The 20,388-nt window shown below is 38.5% G+C and overlaps 1 protein-coding gene across 2 annotated transcripts in view; it reads right to left on the bottom strand.

The window, feature by feature from the left end:
* The window catches only part of SNX12 (sorting nexin 12), a 95,390-nt gene that overhangs the window by 22,354 nt on the left and 52,648 nt on the right, over window positions 1-20,388 (bottom strand). The window contains exon 7 of one of the 2 annotated variants that reach the window (XM_070258360.1): window positions 15-115. The exons of the other annotated variant lie outside the window; for it this stretch is intronic. The gene's annotated coding sequence lies outside the window, so the exon portion shown is untranslated. The remainder of the gene's footprint in view (window positions 1-14; window positions 116-20,388) is intronic. 2 annotated transcript variants of the gene reach the window in all.

The raw sequence follows: 20,388 nt of genomic DNA on the forward strand, positions 1-20,388 counted from the left end.
ATTTAAATACAGACCTTCAAAGCCTGAACCTTTAACCACCGTGCTCCAGACAATGTGTATCACACACAAGCGACTGCTCCATCCTCTCTGCTCCCATACCACTCCGTTCACCTCTCTGTAATGACAGTTGCCACATTAGAATGTAATATTACTGTTTACACAATATCATCTCCACTAGACTGGACGTTCCATTGTAATAGCAACAAAGTCTCACTAATCTTTGTATCCCCAATGTGTTTAGCACATTGTACGTGCTCAATAAATGTTCACTGTACAAATTCCAAAATCTCTCTCTGGCAATATCCTTTTGGTTGCTGCCTTGCTTTTCTTCTTCTTGCTGTATCCTTTCATTATTCATTCAACTATAAGCACTAAAGGCTGACAACTTGGTAGTGTTTAATAAAGATCACCTTTCATATACTAAGTGAATGTGCATGAAATGAGCAACAGAGGAATAGATCAGGAGTGCTTCCTTATTTGGGGGGAAGTTTATTCTGTAGCATTATCAGTCATATTAATATCATATTTTTAAACCACTTTCTTGTATTAGATACAAATAAACATAGGACTAATGACGTATTATTTTAGGAATCAAGGTTCTCAGTATAAAACAAAAGAAAGTACAATCACAGACTCAAGAATTTAGGAACACCATTGAGAATTACTGTTGAGCTTATTAATCATGTTGATATTAACTCTTTTATTGGTATCATGAAGAATATAGAAAACTGTTAAAGATAGCAGTTAGGAGATATTCTCTAACTCAAGGGGAATATTAGTAGAATGAACCTATATGTTCTGACCTTGAGTCAGACGAAGCCATGTGAAATATCCAGAATCCAATTGGATCTAATTTTAAGGATCCTTAGGAGTTATATAATCCTATGAATATGAAAGAATGCACAATTCCCTCAGGTCTTATGTCTTAAAATTAAATGCAAAAGACATTACTACGGAACATCAAGTTTAAGAGTCTCTAGAGATATTTACATATCTTAACATATGTAAATTTATATATCTTAAGATTTCAAAACTCAATCAATTGATCAACTCAGGTAGTAGCTGCAGACTTTTAGGGATAAAAAATATGTAACACAAAAAGTGAACCCAGGTATTTATCCAAAGAATACAAAAACACCAATTTGAAAAGATATATGCATCCCTATACTCACTGCAGCATTATTTACAATAGCTAAGACAGAAACAGCCTAAGTACCCAAAGACGGATGAATGGATAAAGAAGACGTGATATATACATACACGATGGAATACTACTTAGCCATAAAAAGATGAACTCTTGCCATTTGCAATAACAAGGATGGACCTTGAGGGTATCATGCTAAGCAAAATAAGCCTGACTGAGAAATATAAATACCGTATGATTTCATGCATATGCATAAGATAAACACGACAACAACGAATAAACAAACATATAGATACAGAGAACAACATATTGGTGGTTACCAGAGAGGAAGGGGGGTGAGGGGAGGGCAAAAGAGTAAAAGGGGACATTCGTACAGTGATGAATGGAAACTAGACTTTTGGTGGTGAACACGACGTAGTGTGTACAGAAGTTGAAATATAATGATGTACACCTGAAATTTTTAAAAAATTGAACCGAGGGAAGTGGGCTAGATGATCACTCCCCTATTTATGTATTTAGGCATACATTTATGTATTAATTTTTTCTTCTTTTGCCTGGAGTATTTTAAGGCAAATCCCAGATATCATATCATTTCACCCAGTTATTCCTCTCTTGAAGTTATGGAATCATTAACATAATCATATATAGTTGGCCTTCCATATCCAGAGATTCCATATCCAAGGATTCAACCAACTGCGGATTGAAAGGCCTACGATGCTTGTGTCTGTACTGACCATGTACAGACTTTTTTCTTGTTATTATTCCCTAAACAATATAGTATAACAACTATTTACATAGCATTTACATTGTATTAGGTATTACAAGAAATCTAGAGATGATTTAAAGTACACAGGAGGATGTGCATAGGTTATATGCAAATACTATGCCATTTTATATAAGGGCCTTGAGCATCCACGGATTTTGGTATCTGTAGGGGTCCTGGAACCAATCCCTCATGGGTCCCCAGAGACGACTGTATAGTTTAGTGTTGCCCATTGGGATCTCAAACAAGATTTCTCAGCCCCCCAGCCCAATTGTCTGCTGGTAAACAGCTTCAGTTAACTGATATGGTAACTGCCCTCTTAGGTGGGTAAACATCTTTTAATTTGAGAAGCTTTAGAATAAAGCATAGAAATATTTAAGAGACCCATTATATGAATATTTTTTGTGTGTTAAAATGGTGGCTTTGCATATTTGGTGTTCTATGTATTTGTCACCAGAGGGTGGATTCATTCTGGTAGAATGACATCTTTGTAACCAATTTGAAATGTTGAAACAATTTAAATTTTTTTTTATTTTAAGGTGAAATCTTACCAAATTATTCTTTTTTTCCATCCAGCTTTATTGAGGCATGATTCACAAATAAAATTGTATATATTTAAAGTATACAATGTGGTAAACGATGACCACAATCAGCTTAATTAACACATCTATCACTTCATATAATTACCTTGTGTGTGTGTCTGTGTGTGTGGTAAGAATGTTTAAGATCTACTCTGTTAGCAAATTTCAAGTTAACAGTATAGTATTATTAACTATAGTCACCATGGTATACATTAGATCCCCAGAACTTATTCATCTTATAACTGAAGGCTTGTACCCTTTGACCAACATCTCCCCATCTCCCCCACCTCCCAGCCCCTGGTAACCACCATTCCACTCTCTGTTTCTATGAGTTTGACTTTTTTTTAAGATTCCACATATAAGAGAGATCATACAGTATTTGTCTTTCTCTATCTGGCTTATACTTAGCATAATGCTGCAAATGGCAGGATTTCCTTCTTTCTTATGGCTGAATAATATTTCATTGTATATATATACCACATCTCCTTTATTTATTCATCTGTCGATGGACACAGATTATTTCCATATCTTGGCTACTGTGAATGATGCTGCAATGAACATGGGGGTGCAGATATCTCTTCGAGATACTGATTTCATTTCCTTTGGCTATATACCCAGGAGTGGAATTGCTGGATCATATTGTAGTTTTATTTTTAACTTTTGAGAAACCTCCATAGTGTTTTCCATAACGGCTGACATTCCCAACAGTGCACAAGGGTTCCCTTTTCTTCATATCCTCACCAACACTTGTTACCTCTTGTCTTTTTGATAAAAGTCAGGAATACTTCTTGAATTAACTTTCTCTTTCAGCAGCCTAATCTACTGACACTTTCTCTTCAACCTATTAATGTTCTCAAGGCTTTGCCCATCTTAAAAAAAATAGTGCTCCTTCAACCATGCTTTTTTGTCTAGCTACTGTCTGCTTTCCCTACTGCCCTTTCCCTTTGCAAAACATCTTCAAAGAATTGTCTACATTTGCATATCTCCCATTCACTTTTTTTAAAATTCGGAAACACTTTAAGCAAACAAAAAATGGTAAAGAACAACATAATAAACACTCATGTACCCACAACTCAGTTTGTTAAATATTAACATTTTGCCAAATTTCCTTCCTAGTCTTTAAAGAAATAAAGCATTATTGCTACAGCTTAAATATCATGTGTACCTATCACTTCCGCAATCCTCTTCCTACCTTCTCAGAGGCAACCACTATTTAGACTTTGGTATGTCTTATTTACATGTCTGTTTTGATATCCATACTACATATGCATGTATCCCTAAAAAATATGCAGTCCTGGGAGATGTGGGATCAATAGGCCCCAATGAATCATGTCTCCTTGAATCCACACCCTTGGGTGGCCTCCTCCCACACTGACTCTGGATTTGGTCATGTGATTTGCTTTGGCCAATGGGATATCTACAAATGTGACACAAGTAGAAGCTTGAAAAACACTTGTAGGCACCATGGGGTCAGCTGGTTCTGGCTTTCAGGGAAGAGGACACAGGGGCTACTTTCCCTCTGCTACATCCACCACTGCCACGATTCCGGTGTTGCTGCTGGTAGTGGTGGTAGTGGGCTGCTGGACTGCCATCTACCTGACTGACTTGGTGCTGAAGGTGAGGGCCTTGGGCCTAAAACCCAAGCCCGTGGTGCCCAGGGCTGGGGCACAAGGCCGGAGGCCATTTCTCTTCCCCTGCCTAGCACCTCTTGGGTTGGCAGCCACATGGCCGATGCCCACATGTGCCCTTCCACATGGTGCCTGGCTCTGTGGCATACATAAAGCACGGTGGGCCACAGGAGGGGTGTGGTGGCCTGAGCAGCTGCTGTAGTCGCATTGCGGGGTAGTGCAGGCTCTGCAGCCTTTGGGCCCTGCCCACAGGCACTGGTAGTGGGCTCGGGAGGGCCAAGGTCCTGCCAGACCCTGTGGCAGTGCACCAGGGAGGAAAATAAATGTCTGCCTAGGAACAGCATTGTTTTCCCTCAAATTGTCTTTAAGCCCATGACCCTCTAGGGACTCTGGTGTTGGAATGAATGTAAATCAAGTTGTGATTTAGGTCAGAAGTCTCAAACTTTAAAGTGCATACAATCATCTGGGGTTCCTGTTAAAATGCACATTCTGATTCAGCAGGTCTGGGGCGGAACCTGAGATTCTGCATTTCTTTTTTTTTCTTTAGGATTTTATTTTTCCTTTTTCTCCCAAATCCCCCCAGTACACAGTTGTGTATTTTTATTTGTGGGTCCCTCCAGCTGTGGCATGAGGGACGCTGCCCCAGCATGGCCCAACAAGTGGCGCCATGTCCACGCCCAGGACTCAAACCAGCAAAAACCCAGTGGAAGTGGGTTTCGGTGGAAGCAGAGCGCACAAACTTAACCACTCGGCCACGGGGCCGGTCCCAAGATTCTGCATTTCTAACCAGTTCCCAAATGCTACAAATGCTGCTAGTCTAGAGACCGTACTTCCAAGTAACAAGGATTTAGATAGTTTCTGACTACTCAAATTCTAATTTGCACTCTGCTCACCCTTCTTCACATTAACCCCCCAAACGCACATACCCTGGGTACGTGGTCAATTCTTCAGTTATTTGGGAAGATTAGCAAAAATTATGAACAATTATCTGACCACATGCTTCAAGCAACCTTTTGGAATTGAATATTGGGGGGTAGGGGTAACTGTATGTTTGGAATAAAATCATATAAATTCTCAAATGGTTAATAAAAATTCCAATTATGAATATAAAGCTTCATGTTATGAATACCATTTAAAATAGAATACTATTCTATTTCTATAGAACCAACCTTCCTCCCTCCCTTCCTTCCTTTTTGTTTTTGCTGGGAAAGATTTGCCCTGAGCTAACATCTTGCCAATCTTCCTCTTTTTTCCCCTCCCCAAAGCTCCAGTAGTAGTTGTATATTCTAGTTGCAAGTCCTTCTAGTTCTTCTCTGTGAGCTGCTGCCACAGCATGGCTACTGACAGATGAATGGTGTGGTTCTGCACCCAGGAACCGAACCCAGGCCGGGAAAGCAGAGTGCGCTGAACTTTAACTGCTAGGCCATCAGGGCTAGCTCAAGAGAATACATTTCTGTTGTTTTAAGCCATCCAATTTGTGGCAATTTGTTATGGCAGCCCTAGGAAACTAACACACCTCCCAAATGATCTCCCTGCCTTGGATTACTTCTTTACAATCAATTTTGGGTTAGGCTCAAGAATGGCTCTTTCCAAAATACACACGCAATCATATCACTCCTCTGCTTAAACCCCTGCCATAATTCCCCATTGGCCCATGCTGATCTTTGCAGCCTCATCTCTTGCTACTCCATTACATAATCCCTACACATTAACAACATACTACTTGAAGTTCTCCCCAAATGCTATGTTCATGCACACTTCCGTGCTTTGCTACACACTGTTCCCACTGCCTAGAATATACTCCCTGCACCATCAAATTTTTCTTCTCTATATCTCCATAACCTAGTACGCAAGGAGTGGCAGTAGTGAATACAGAATGGTTTTTCAAGGAATCTCACTGTGAAGGCTCAGAATCTTTTGTCAGTTACAAATTTTGAAAACAGAGAATCTGGAGTCTGCTTTCTAACATACACTGCTAGCAAGGGATCCTCTACTTATACAAAGCCATCCTCCCAACATTCTGCCATTGGTCCTTTTCTGTTTTCCCTCTACTATTTTCCCCCTTGAGGATGGCATCCAATCTTATGGCTTCAAATACCACCTATTATAATAGAGGCTAGCAAATCTCTATCTCTACTTTTAATATCTCTCCTAAGTTCAGACCACTGGTATTTGTTCCACAGCACACTGATGCTCTGTTCATTTTTCTTCTGGTCATTTTTCATCTGTGTGTTTAATTTTGGATAATTTCTATTGCTGTGTCTTCAAATTCACTAATCTTTTCTTCAGTCGTGTCTAATTTGTTAATCCAATCAAATATATTTTTTCTCAGACATTGTATTTATAATCTCTAGAAGTTTAATTTCAGTCTTTTTATATCCTCCATGTCTTTCCTCAACATGATTACATGATCATGTTTTCCTCTACCTTATTGAACAAATAGAATATATTCATAATATCTGTTTTAATGTCCTCGTCTACTAATTCTATCATCTGTGTTATTTGTGGGTCTGTATCTGTTGATTGATTTTGCTCATATTTTCCTGCTTTGTATACCTGACCATTTGTTATTGGTTGCAAGGCATTGTGGACTTTATATTGTTGGATGCTGGATTTTTTTCTTTATTGCTCCTTTAGATACATTTGTGATTTGTTCTGGAATGCAGTTAAGTTTCTCAGAAACAGTTTAATCCTTTCAATGCTTTCTCTTAAGTTTTATTAGGCAGGATCAGAGCAATTTTTAGTCTAGAGCTAATTTATCCCCACTACTAAAGCAGTACTCTTCTCTTTCTCTCTCTGTCTCTGTCTCGTTCTGTGTAGGTCTCTCCTCTTTGGTACTGTGCCCTGTAAATATTAGCCACTTCAACCTCCCTGAATTCTCAACTCTGTCTCCTGAAGTCAGAGAGGCTGCTAGGCTCTAGCTAGACTTCCTCTCTCTGAACCGTTGTTGCATATATTTGGTCCAGTTTTGTAGTTGTTTAAGGCCAAAGGGTGAATCCAGTCCTTGTTACTTGATCATAACCAGAAGCATAAGTCCTTACCCTTTTGAAAAGATCAGTGCATCTACTCTGAAAAAACAGATTGTAGAGGGGCAAAAGCGGAAGAAGGGAGACTAGGCTATAGCAATAATCCAGGTAGAATTGATCAACTTGGACTATGGTGGTAGCAGTGGGGATGGAGAGAGAGATTCTGGGTGCATTTTTGTTTGTTGTTTCAGAGTAGCAAGTGGATCTGTTACTTACCACTAAACCTATAGCACAGTACCTAGCCCATAGTAGATGTTTAATAAGCAAAAGGCAATATGTCACCTCCAGTGACTGGCTCAAAGATAAACAACATGTGGTCACTGTCCACAAGAAAGCAACAATCCAGTGCAAAAAAAAGTCTGATTATGTTACTCTACTGGCTCAAAAGCCTTTTGATGGCTCCCCGTTACTTACAAAATAAAGTCAAAACTCCTTAGTACATCACGCAAGGTCCTCCTTGATGAACTTCTATTCTTTCTTTCTAGCTCATCTGCAACTGAACCACTATCCTGCCAAACTCTCACACTCTAATCTCACCAGACTACAAGTAAATAGGTGCTGAGTGAACAAATAAATTACATTATGCAAAAAATATATACACAGTTCTGATATTTTCTTGTTCCTGATTGTATCTGAAGAAGATAATAAACTCAGAGAATCAGCATCTTACACCAAGCCACAGCTATTTTGAATTTTTTTCTTCTTCTTCTTTTCCCCAAAGCCCCCTGGAACATAGTTGTATATTCTAGTCATAGGTCCTTCTGGTTGTGCTATGTGGGATGCCACCTCAGCATGGCCTGATGAGCGGTGCCACGTCCGTGCCTGGGATCCGAACCGGTAAAACCCCAGGCCACCGAAGTGGAGTGTGTGAACTCAACCACTCGTCCACAGAGCTGGCTCCTATTTTGAATTTTTAATAATTTAGAATAAATTATTTACCCTAACTCTTGGCTCCCCTTCTCAAATATCGCATTCCTGTTAGTGGTATCACAATTCTTCCAGTCTTTTAGGTAAAAGTCTTGGTCTCATCTTTGGATACAGGGTTCAGAAAGGGATTTCTTAGATACTCCATTACCATGTGTCTCATTTACACATCCTTCTTCAATACTATTGGGACCAATACTGTTCAGAATCTCATTGCTTCACACCTAGATTACCATTACAGATTCCTATCTGGTCTCCCTTTACTGTTTCCCAATATATCTTATACACAGCTGTTGAAAAAATCTTCCTAAAGCACAGCTTTCATCATGCCACTCTCTTGCTCAAGGAACTTCAACAGCTCTCTAGCTGCATCAAGTCAAAACTCTTCAGCTTGGTTTTCAAAGTCTTCTATTATCTCCTTTCCTACCAACACAATACGACCTTACTTCCTGTTACTCTCACACTTGTAACTGCTACTATAGTTACACCAATTTCCTCCTCACTCTTCCTGGATCACACCAGGCACATTCCCTTCTCCATACCTTTCTTCATACTGTTTCCTCTTCTTAGAATGCCCTCCCATCACCTCTTTATCTAAATCCTCCTCTTGTTTAACAACCAATCCTAGTCCCGCCTCTTCAATGATGCTTTTTTCAATTACTGTAACCTTGAGTGCACAAGGTGTCTCACACTATAGATAGCTCCCAAAGCACCTGGCACAGCACTGAGCATAAAGAACCCAAATAAGTACTTTCCCAACCTGATGAATATATAAATTAACAAGAACAAAATTCATAATTTTCTTTTTAAAGATTGGCACCTGAGCTAACAACTGTTATCAATCTTCTTTTTTATTTTTTTGTCTTCCCAAAGCCCCCCGGTACATAGCTGTATATTCTAGTTGTGAGTGCCTCTGGTTGTGCTACGTAGGACACTGCCTCAGCATGGCCTGACAAGCGGTGCCATGTCCATGCCCAGGATCCAAACCAGTGAAACCCTGGGCCGCCAAAGCAGAGCACATGAACTTAACCACTCAGCCATGGGGCCGGCCCCCAAAATTCATAATATTTAATGAACATAATCTCAGTCTCCTTCACTGGCTCCTCATTCTCTGCTCACTTCTTAAATACTATTATAAAAATAGGAATTATAGTAATACCTACCTCATTTAAGGTTGTTGTGAGAATTAAATGAATGGGTACATATAAAGCACTTAGTATAATGCCTGCCACACAGTGGGCTCTCAGTAAATGTTAGCAATTATTATATCACAGTCACCACTCTCTAAACTTGTTTTACTGCAAATAGTCTCATTCTTAGTTAACGGTCTCACCATTGACCTAGGCTCCTAAACCAGGGCCCTTTAAGGCTTTAAGCCATTTTATTGCCATTTAATGGCTTTAAGCTCCTCTTAACTCCTCTCATACTTTCCATATTCACTTAGTTAGCAAAGGACTATCGACTCTTCTTCAGAAGTACCTCTCTGAATCCATCATTTCCTTTCTTTCGTTCAGGACCTCACTTCTTCCTTGAGACAATTCCAACAGCCTTCTACACTAGTCTCCCTTCCTCTGGTTTTTCCCTACCCAGTCTATTCTTCATACTGTAACCAGCTATCTAAAACACAGTTCACTTCCCCTTTTAAAACTTTTCTTGGCTACCAATTATAGAACACAGTTTGGTGTGCAAGGCCCTTTTGTGCTCTGACCCCTGCCTATCCATCCAACTTTGTCTTCTATCGAATCCTTATTCTATATCTACAGTTCAGCTATACCAATCTATCTTCAGTTACAAGAATGGGCCATGCTGTTTTACCACAGCATGCCTGGGTACTTTAATTTCTTCCTGAAATTCCCTTCCTAACCTTGTGCACTTAGTAAATGCTTATTCATTCTCTGTCTCCATTTAATTGCCTTCTCTGTGAAGATGTCTCTAATCTCACTCTCCATTGTCATACTTTATCACATTTTCTCTGCTTATGTTTCCCCGACTACCAGATTATCTTTATTCCTTAAGAGCAAAAGTCCCATCTTATTCATATTTTTATTCTCAGTGTGTTGCATAGGGTCTAGCTTATAGTAAAAGGGCAATCGCTATTTAATGACTAAATAACCCTCATTTCCAGCTGTACTTCCTACTATCCTATCAAATCTATGAAGACACATTTCACTGTCTAGCCTCTCTCCCTTGCTTCTGCCAATCCCTGTGCTGGCAATGTTTTCTACCCCCTCATCTCAGCCTCCTGAACACCTACCTATTTGCCAAGGGCCAGATCATTCTCATCTCCTATTGCTACCTTTTCTGATCACCATGGCTGGAAATGATCCCTTTCTCGTCCTGTTCTCTATTATATCATGAGATTTTAGGATCGATAAGATCCACAGATCAATGAGATCTACTCTTTGAGCTCAAGAACTCTCTGTCTACTGTGGGGGTACTTAACCTAGGGCAGTGGTTCTCAAAGACTAGTGAATAAAAGTACCACCTAGGGGGATTGTTCAAAATCTTTGGGGCCCACCTCCAAAGATCCTGATTCAGTAACTGGGGGTGGGACCTGGGAATTGACTTTGTAAACAAGCATTCCAGGTGATTCTAATGCAGATGAGTGGGTCTGTACATGCCCTTTGGGAGGTTCATGGACCCCATGATATTACATGGAAACTGTATAAATATATGCATGTATGTGCATATTTCTAGAAATAGAAATTTCTTTAGCTGATTAGTATTCCATTGTATGGACATACCACATTTTGTTTATCTGTTCATCAGTTGATGGACATTTGGGTTGTTTCTACCTTTTGGCTATGATGAATAATGCTGTTATGAACATTCATGTATAAGTTTTTGTTTGAAAACCTGCTTTCAATTCTCTTGGTTATATACCTAGGAGTGGAACTGCTGAGTCATATGGTAATTCTGTGTTTAACTTTTTGAGAAACTCCAACAGAGATTTTTAAGCAAAGAAATGATCAGTAGGATACTAACTACAGCAAAATGTAGAAGAAAGCTGGAATGGGAAAGAGGAGGCAGGAAGATCCCAGAGGTGGATACTGTAATAGTCTAAGTAAGAGTAGATAGGGGTTTAAATTTAAAAAGAGGCTAGAGAAGAGGTAAAATAACTATGTAATATTCAGGATAAGGAATAGAAATAAGTCAAGGAGATGACACTGTATTTGCTAGCTTAGAAAACTAGAGGGATGGTGACATTAACTGAAACTGAGAACATAGGATGGCGAAGAAGTTTAAGAAAGCTCATAGAGCACAACTGTTAAGAGTATTGGCTCTGGAGCCAGACTGCTTAGGCATTCAAATTCAGGCATAGCCACTTACTAGCTGTGTGACCTTGGACAGGTTATTTACCTTTCTATGTGTCAATTTCCTCATCTGGAAAATGGAGATAATAATATACCACTTCATCAAGGTATTGTGAGAAATAAAATGAGTTAAAATATATAAAGCACTTAGAATAGTACTGAGTATATAGTAAGTACTCAATAAATATCATCTACGGTCGCCTGCTGTTGTTGATGATGATGCTATTTGAGATGAAAAATCTAAGTCTGAGTTGCTAAGTGTAAAATGTTTAGGGAAGAAGAGTTCAGTAGGCAGTTAGAAATACTAAATTGAATCTTGAAAAAAGGTACTTTTGGTACAAAGTTACACCATTGGTGTAGATGAGATTTCTCACAGAGAATGTATAAGTAAGACAAAAAAAAAAAAAAAGAAGGATAGAAATCTCTTTCCTGGGATATTCCTTAACCCATCGTCTAAACAGTCCCTTGAATACCAACCTTAGCGTGTTCTTCTTATTATAATCTCCCTAAGCAATCTCACATATTCCCACACTTTTAACCATTACCTAAGTGCTGATAGTTGTTAAGTATCTACTTCCAGTCTTCATCTCTCCCCTAAACTTCAAATTCTTATATCCTATTGCCTGATTAATGGCTCTTCTTTAATGCCCCTAAACATGTCTAAAACTGAATTTATTGTCACCCTGACCACCAAACCTGTTCCTCCTATATTCCTTATCTCAGTTGGTGGTATCATTTCCTCCTAGGTGAAGCCGGAAACCTAGAAGTCATCATCTTACTCAACAATGCCGCCACCAACATATACACATCTTATTTCTCACTAAGGGTTTTAGTCTATTCTTCTAAAGAGCTCTAGAATCCATCCTCTCCAACTCTCCAACTGTCCTAGTTCAGGTCCTCATCATCTTGAACATGGTATAATAACTGTATCCTCACCGGTCTCCCTGCCTTAGATATTGGCCAATTCCCATTTCACTCCTACCTACCACATAGCCACCATAATTATCTGTTTAAAATGAAATTTTCTTCAAACCTACTTGAAGCCCTAAAGGGCTCTTCTCCAATAACCACAGCACTGATGGGGGTTAGCAGTCCCCAGAAGTCCTAGCCTCTACCTCCTTATCCTCATCTTCAGGCACTTGCCACTTGCTACTTCTCAGTGCTGTCCAAAATTCATCAACAAGTCAGAGAATCAACCAGTAATTCTGATTTACTCTAGGTTTCCCTTGTTAGAGTAGGAGAGGTAGAAGACATCTTGCAGTGTATTGAAAAGAGAACGAATGAGAGGTAAGGAAGGGCAGACATACACCTAGTGTCAATGTTTTGACAAATTTATCAAAAACATGAGTGACAGGAAAGAGGGAATTTATAGTTTGAGAAGAGGCAGAATATTTGTTTCTAGATCGAGGATTTGAGTTTATTTGCAGACAGGGAGGAAGGAAGCAATGGAGAAGAAGAGAATGAAGATACAAAAGAGGATAGCTAATGGAGCAAGGTCAGGGAGAAATAGGGAGGGGATCATCAAGAGAAAAGATAGAGAGTGCTTTTCTCTATTTCTTATATTGTTTATTTTTTCATAATAAGCATGTATCATTTTTGTAAAACCAGCAAATTCATTACCTTAAATTTAAAAAATAGTTGGAAGAGTTAGCCTTAGACAGGAAGGCCTGAGTCTGAAGGGAAGGAGGTAAAGATGAGTGTCACCACCAGTCAGCTTGAAGATAGAGAGAAAATTTCTCACTTGATGACCAATATGTTCTCTGAAGTAGAAGACAGGCTCATGAGAGAGTAAGAAGGCCACAGTGGAGGGCTTAAGAAGAATGGCAAATTCTTAGAAGTAAATAGGAGAGTGAGAAAGGGTTGACAAGAGATAAGTAAAAGGCTGCAGAACAGTACAGCAAACCCAGCTGAGGTTGGGATGCTAATCTTGCAGTAACTCCTATCTACAGGACTATGATGTTTACTCCAGCAATGCTGGGCATGTCAGGAGCAAAGGGGTGAAAGCACATGGCTGAATTTACCCAAGACTGGAGATAAGTTGAGCTGGTGAAGAGAAATTTAACTTTAATACAAAATATATGTTTATCCCCTGTACTAGCTATACCTCATTAAACTTTCTACTCCCTAGACCCTCATACATATTACACTTTCAAATATTTCATAAGGACCCTTGACTAGAGGGTTTTCACACAAGAAGAAAAAAAAGAATACTAGTGATTGTTCTTTCTCCTATATTCCACAACCCAGCTCTTAAGAACTGTTCCCCTACAGGTAGTAGTTTCACCCAATGACTTCTTGTAATAACTCTGGTAAAGGCATAGTCTTCAATTGAAGTGATCCTGGCCTTAATATAATATGTTAATTTCTCGGGTCATTTTGGAGGAACTAGGAAGATTTGTAATTTCCTGCCTACACGCTTCTCCCAAATTATCAACTTTCCCAAACTGTCCTTAGTATCAGTTTTAGGTGCCACCAACTACTACTAAAACCCTCTGGTGTCCATTAAACACACCCTGTAACAAGTCACTATGCCAGCCAGAAGGGGGCTGAAGATAAGGAGCTAGGGGAAATTTGAAAAAGTTTTTTAAGCTAAGGCTTTTTAATCTTACCTTAGTCCCAACATATCCTAATACTTCTTCTAAGAAGAAGGTCATTTTCTAAAACCTAATTAAATACAGAGAAACTCATGGAGTATCAAAGCCCAGAAGGCTGCACATTAGATGCATCTCACATTAAATACAACCACTACAAAAATAAAGAAATTAAAACATTACACTAGAAAATATTCACCTAATACAAAACAAAGCAGTAAAGAAGGACTAGAGAAACAAAAAAGAGATGAAACATAGAGAAAACAAAAACTAAAATGGCAGATATAATTCAACTATATCAATAATATTCTTAAATCTGAATGGATTAAGACCACGAAAACATGAATTTATAAAGATACTTGCACCCCTATGTTCATTGCGGCATCATACACAATAGCCAAGACTTGGAAGCAACCTAGGCGCCCATCAAGGGACGAATGGATAAAGAAGATGTGGTATTTATACACGATGGACTACTACTCAGCCATAAGAAATGACGAAATCCGGCCATTTGTGACAACATGGATGGACCTTGAGGGTATTATGCTAAGCAAAATGAGTCAGAGGGAGAAAATCAAATGCCATATGTTCTCACTCATAAGTAGAAGATAAAAACAACAATAGACAATCACACAGAGACAGAAATTGGATTGGTAGTTACCAGAGGGGAAGGGGGGAGGGAGGAAGGCAAAAGGGGTGATTAGGCACATGTGTATGGTGATGGATTGTAATTAGTCTTTGGGTGGTAAACATGATGTAATCTACACAGGAATCAAAGTAAAATGATGTACAACTGAAATTTATATAATGTTATAAACCAATGTTACTTCAATTTTAAAAAAAAAGCAAACGTATTAAACAATTTGATCAAAATGCAGTTATTATCAGATGGATTAAAAAAAAACCAAGATCCAACTATATACTATCTATAGGAGAAACACTTTAGATCAAGGATACAAATAGGTTGAAAGTAAAAGGATGGAAAACACATACCATTGCAAACAGCAGCCATAAGAAAGCTGGAATGGCAAGACTACTATCAGACAAAATAGACTTTAAGAATAAAATGTTACTAGAGATAAAGAGGGACATTTTAGACTGATAAAATCATCAGGAATATATAAGAATTATACTGTATGTGCACCTAACAACAGAACCTCAAAATGTATGAAGCAAAAATTGACAGAATTGAAGGGAGAAATAGACAATTCAACAATAATAGTTGGAGACTTCAATATCCCACTTTCAATAATAGAACAGGACAGAAGATCAACAGGGAAACTGAAGACTTAAACAACACTATACACAAACTAGACCCAACAGACATCTACAGAACACCACATCCAACAACAGAAGAATATACATTCCTCTAAAGTACACATGGAACATTCTCCAGGATAGATTATATGCTAGACCTCAGTAAATTTAAAATGACTGAAATTATACAAGCGTGTTCTCCCATCACAATGGAGTGAGATTAGAAACTAATAATACAGAAACTAATAATAACTGGTGCAGCAGTTAAGTTGGCACATTCCGCTTCAGCGGCCCGGGGTTCACCAGTTCGGATCCCGGGTGCGGATATGGCACTGCTTGGCAAGCCATGCTGTGGTAGGCATCCTACATATAAAGTAGAGGAAGATAGGCATGGATGTTAGCTCAGGGCCAGTCTTCCTCAGTGAAAAAAGGAGGAGGATTGGCAGCAGATGTTAACTCAGGGCTAATCTTCCTCAAGAAAAAAAAAAGAAATTAATAATAAAGAAATTAAGAAATTTGGGAATTGACAAATATGTGGAAATTAAACAATGCACTCCTGGAAAAGCAAGGGCTCAAAGAAAAAAAATCACAAGGGAAATTAGAAAATACTACGAGGTGAATAAAAATGAAAACACAACATACCAAAACTTATAGGATGCCACTAAAGCAGTGTGTGCAAAGAAGTGTATAGATATAAATGCCTATGTTAAGAAAGAAAGATCTCAAATCAGCAACCTAAACCTCTCTTTGAAAACACTGGAAAAAGAGCAAACTAAACCCAAGGCAAACAGTAGGAAGTAAGTAACAAGGATTAGAATGTAAACTAATAAAATAGAGACTAGAAAAAAACAATAGACAAATCAATGAAATCAAAAGTTGATTCTTTGAAAAGATCAACAAAACTGCCAAACCTTTAGCTAGACTGATGAGCAAAAAAGGAAAAAGGATTCAAATTACTAAAATTAGGAAAAAAGTAGGGACATCACTACCCACCTTAGAAATATAAAAAAGATTATTAGGGAATACCATGAACAACTGTATGTCAACAAATTAGGTAACCTAGGTGAAATGGACAAATTCCTAGAAAGACACAAAATAAATAAAATTACCCAAGAAGAAATAGAAAATCTGAATAGATCTAAATAAGTAAAAAGATCAAAATGGTAATCAAGGGGTTGGCCCAGTGGCACAGCGGTTAAGTGCACACGTTCTGCTTCAGTGGCCTGGGGTTCACTGGTTCAGATCCTGGGTGTGGACATGGCACTGCTCGGCAAGCCACGCTGTGGCAGGTGTCCCACATATAAAGTAGAGGAAGATGGGCACGGATGTGAGCTCAGGGCCAGTCTTCCTCAGCAAAAAGAGGAGGATTGGCAGCAGATGTTAGCTCAGGGCTAATCTTCCTCAAAAGAAAAGAAAGAAATGGTAATCAAAACACTTCCCACAAAGAAAAACCCAGACATGGATGGCTTCACTAGTGAATTCTACCAAACATTTAAGGAAGAGTTAATACCAATTCTTCACAAACTCTTCCAAAAAAGAAAATAAGAGGGAGAACACTTCCCAACTCATTCTGCGAGGTCAGTATTATCCTGACACCAAAACCAAAATATCACTAAAAGTACACACCAGAATCTCTTATGACTATAGACACACACACACACACACACACACATACACACACAAGCAACATGAATCCAGCTATATAAAAAAAGGAATATAAACTATGAACAAGTAGGATTTATCCCATGATTGGAAGGATGGTTTAACAACCAAAATCAATTAGTGTAAAACACCATAACAATAGAATAAAGGACAAAAACCACATGATCATCTCAACAGACACAGAAAACTGACAAACTTCAAAACCTCTTCATGACAAAAACATTTAACACAGTAGAAACAATGAAGGCTTTTCCCTAATTTCAGGAGCAAGACAAATATGTTTACTCTTGCCACTTGTATTCAACATTGTACTGAAGGACCTAGCCAGGGCAATTAGGCAAGAAAAAGAAATACAAGGCATACAGATTGTAAAAAAATGAAGTAAAACTATATCTGTAGATGACATAGTCTTGTATATAGAAAGGCCTAGGAAATTCACTAAAAAATGATTAGAACTAATACATGAATTCAGCAGGGTTGCAAGACGTGAGATAAATATACAAAAATTGATGGTATTTCTATACACTTGCAAAGAAAAATCCAAAAATGAAATTAGGGAAAGAATTCCATTTACGATAGCATTAAAAAGAATAAAAGAATTATGAATAAACTTATCAAAAGAAGTACAAGACTTATACTCTGAAAAATACAAAAGAACTTGAATAAGACCTAAATAAATGGAAAGACATCTCATTTCACGGATTATTAGACAAAATATCATTAAAATGTCCATATTCCTCAAATTGATCTACAGATTCAATGCAATCTCCATCAAAATTCCAGCTTGTATCTTTGCAGAAACTTATAATTTGAACATAAAATTCATATGGACATTCAAGGGACCCAGAATAGCCAAACAATCTTGAAAAAACAAGAACAAAGCTAGAGGAATCACATTTCCCAATTTCAAAACTTACTACACAGCTACAGTAATCAAGACAGTGTGTTTCTGGAATAAGACAGACATATAGATCAGTGGAATAGAACTGAGAGTTCAGAAATAATTTTTGAAAAGGGTACAAGTACATTCAATAGGGAGAGAATTGTCTTTTCAATGAATGGTGCTGGGAACACCGGATAGATACACGCAAAACATGAAATTGGACCCCTATCTCACATCATACATAGAATTAACTTAAAATGGATCAAAGATCTAAATGTAACATAAGTGTAAATCTTCATTACCTTGGGTTGGGCAATGGATTCTTAGGCATGACACCAAAAACACTAGTAACCAAAGATAAAAATAGATATATTGGACTTAACCAAAATTAAAAACTTTGGTGCTTCAAAGGACATATCAAGAAAGTAGAAAGACCCCCTCCATCAGTTAAAGGATCCATGGCAAGACAGTACATGTCAGATCCCAGGAGGATAAGAAATGAGACTATAAGCAGGAGCTGAAGAGCTTGGAACAAGGAGGATAAAGAGGTCATAGCTGTAAACTGCATCTAAATTAATTTTCTTATAGTTTTAAAGTCCATGACATCCAGGATTATGAAGATCTCTCCAAATGCAATCAGCTTATCTAACTTTATTCTTGAAGGCAATCCCAAATACCCAAATTCTAGAAGGCTCAAAGAGAATATAAAACATATCTCAGACGCTACTTTACTTATGAGAATAACTGCGTAGGAAAGCAGAAGCACAGGTACCTGAGCCACACTTATAATAAAGAGATAATTCAGTTGGGAAACTATGTTTAAAGTACAAAAGTTTACTTGGCGATGAGAATTCAGAGGATGATTTATTTAGACAACAATTTGTGCTTTATTCTCCCTGCTGTAAAGGATCAAAAACCAAGAGGTATTAGACCCTCCCCAATCTAAATCAGTGGCCATATCATGTGTCTAGAATCTAGGCTCCCTAATCCAAGGACCTTAATGACTGTTATGTGATAGAACCTAAAGTAAGAAGTTACCGAACACATAGAAGACAAGGATCCCACAGCTCCTGCCATCAGATCTTGTTGGAGAGATGGCAGTTCATCAAAAAGTATTGGTACAGGGCCCGGCCCTGTGGCCAAGAGGTTAAAGTTCTGCATGCTACACTTTGGCAGCCCAGGTTTGCAGGTTCGGATCCCAGGCGTGGACCTACTCCACTCACCAGCCACGCTGGTATAGAGGAGGATTGGCACGGATGTAAGCTCAGGGCTAATCTTCCTCAAGTGAAAAAAGAGGAAGATTGGCAATGGGTGTTAGCTCAGGGTGACTCTTTCTCAGAAAAAAAAAATAATAAAAACTGTTGGTATAGAAAGTGGTTCAAAGATATGGGGAGAAAAATGACTCAAATTTGGAGGAAAAGGTTGAAGCTTCTCCAGGACAATGAGAAAAGAAGGTGCTAGATTTCTAGGGAGTAATGAAAAAAAAAAAGAAAGTGAAAAGACAACTCACAGAATGTGAGAAAATATTTGCAATTCATATATATATATGTTAAGGCACTTATATCTAAAATACATAAGACATAATACAACTTAATAATAAGACAAATAATCCAATTAAAAATTGACAAAGACTTTCAGTTTCCAGTCTTCATTGAAGGAGCTTAGAAGTTGCCAATCCATCCTAACAAGTAAAAAGCTGAACAAACTGAAAAATAAGCAACTCTTCCTAGATGTGTCAGAGAAGTGAGGTCACAAGGCAAACCACAGCCCCCCAAATTGGTGAGACAGACAGGCAGATACAGAGAATCACAATTTCCTGGAGCAGAAACCCACGGGCAGAAACCTCCACGGGAACCTGTGCCGTGGCAGAAAAATCGGAACTGTAAGTGACGAAATGCTGTAGGCTCAGAGTGGACAAGCCTGAGAGATTAAAAATCCAGGGAGACCCAGTCATGGGGGACTCATTACTTTTGTGAGGTTTACCTCCAGGTTCTCAAAGGGAAGACTGATGAAAAATCTCCTCAGGATTCCAGCAGGAGGAGGGGAAAGTAATCATTTTGAAATATGTCAGATCATTCTGTTCTACCTAACAAGGCCTGCCCTCAAGAGAAACTACCAGAGCCTGACCTATTGGGGTTTTATCAGAGCCTAACCAACCTGGAGAAAGGGAAATACCCAACTCCTGTCCCCTCTAGCCACCCTGTACCACCTAAGCGGAGAGGAAAAACCAGACAGACACTTATGAAGTTCACAGTCCAGGGGCGCAGGCTCACTAAAAGACAGAGACCTAATCATAGGACTATAAAGCGCTTCCCCTCCACCACACCTTACCAGTACATTACTACAGGCCTATTTACTGAAGTTCCTTTTACCTAGTACATCATGTCTGGCTTCCAACAAAAAATTACAAGGCATATCAAAAGGCAAAAAAATACAGTTTGAAGAGACAGAGCAAACATCAGAACCAGACCCAGATTTGCCAGATGTTGGAATTATCAGACCGTGAATTTAAAACAACTATAATTAATATGCTAGGGCCTCTAATGGAAAAAGTATATAACATGCAAGAACATATGAGTAATTTAAGCAGAGAGAGAGGAATATAAAGAATCAAA

Source organism: Equus caballus, chromosome X (assembly GCF_041296265.1).
Source record: "Equus caballus isolate H_3958 breed thoroughbred chromosome X, TB-T2T, whole genome shotgun sequence".
NCBI lineage: Eukaryota > Metazoa > Chordata > Mammalia > Perissodactyla > Equidae > Equus > Equus caballus.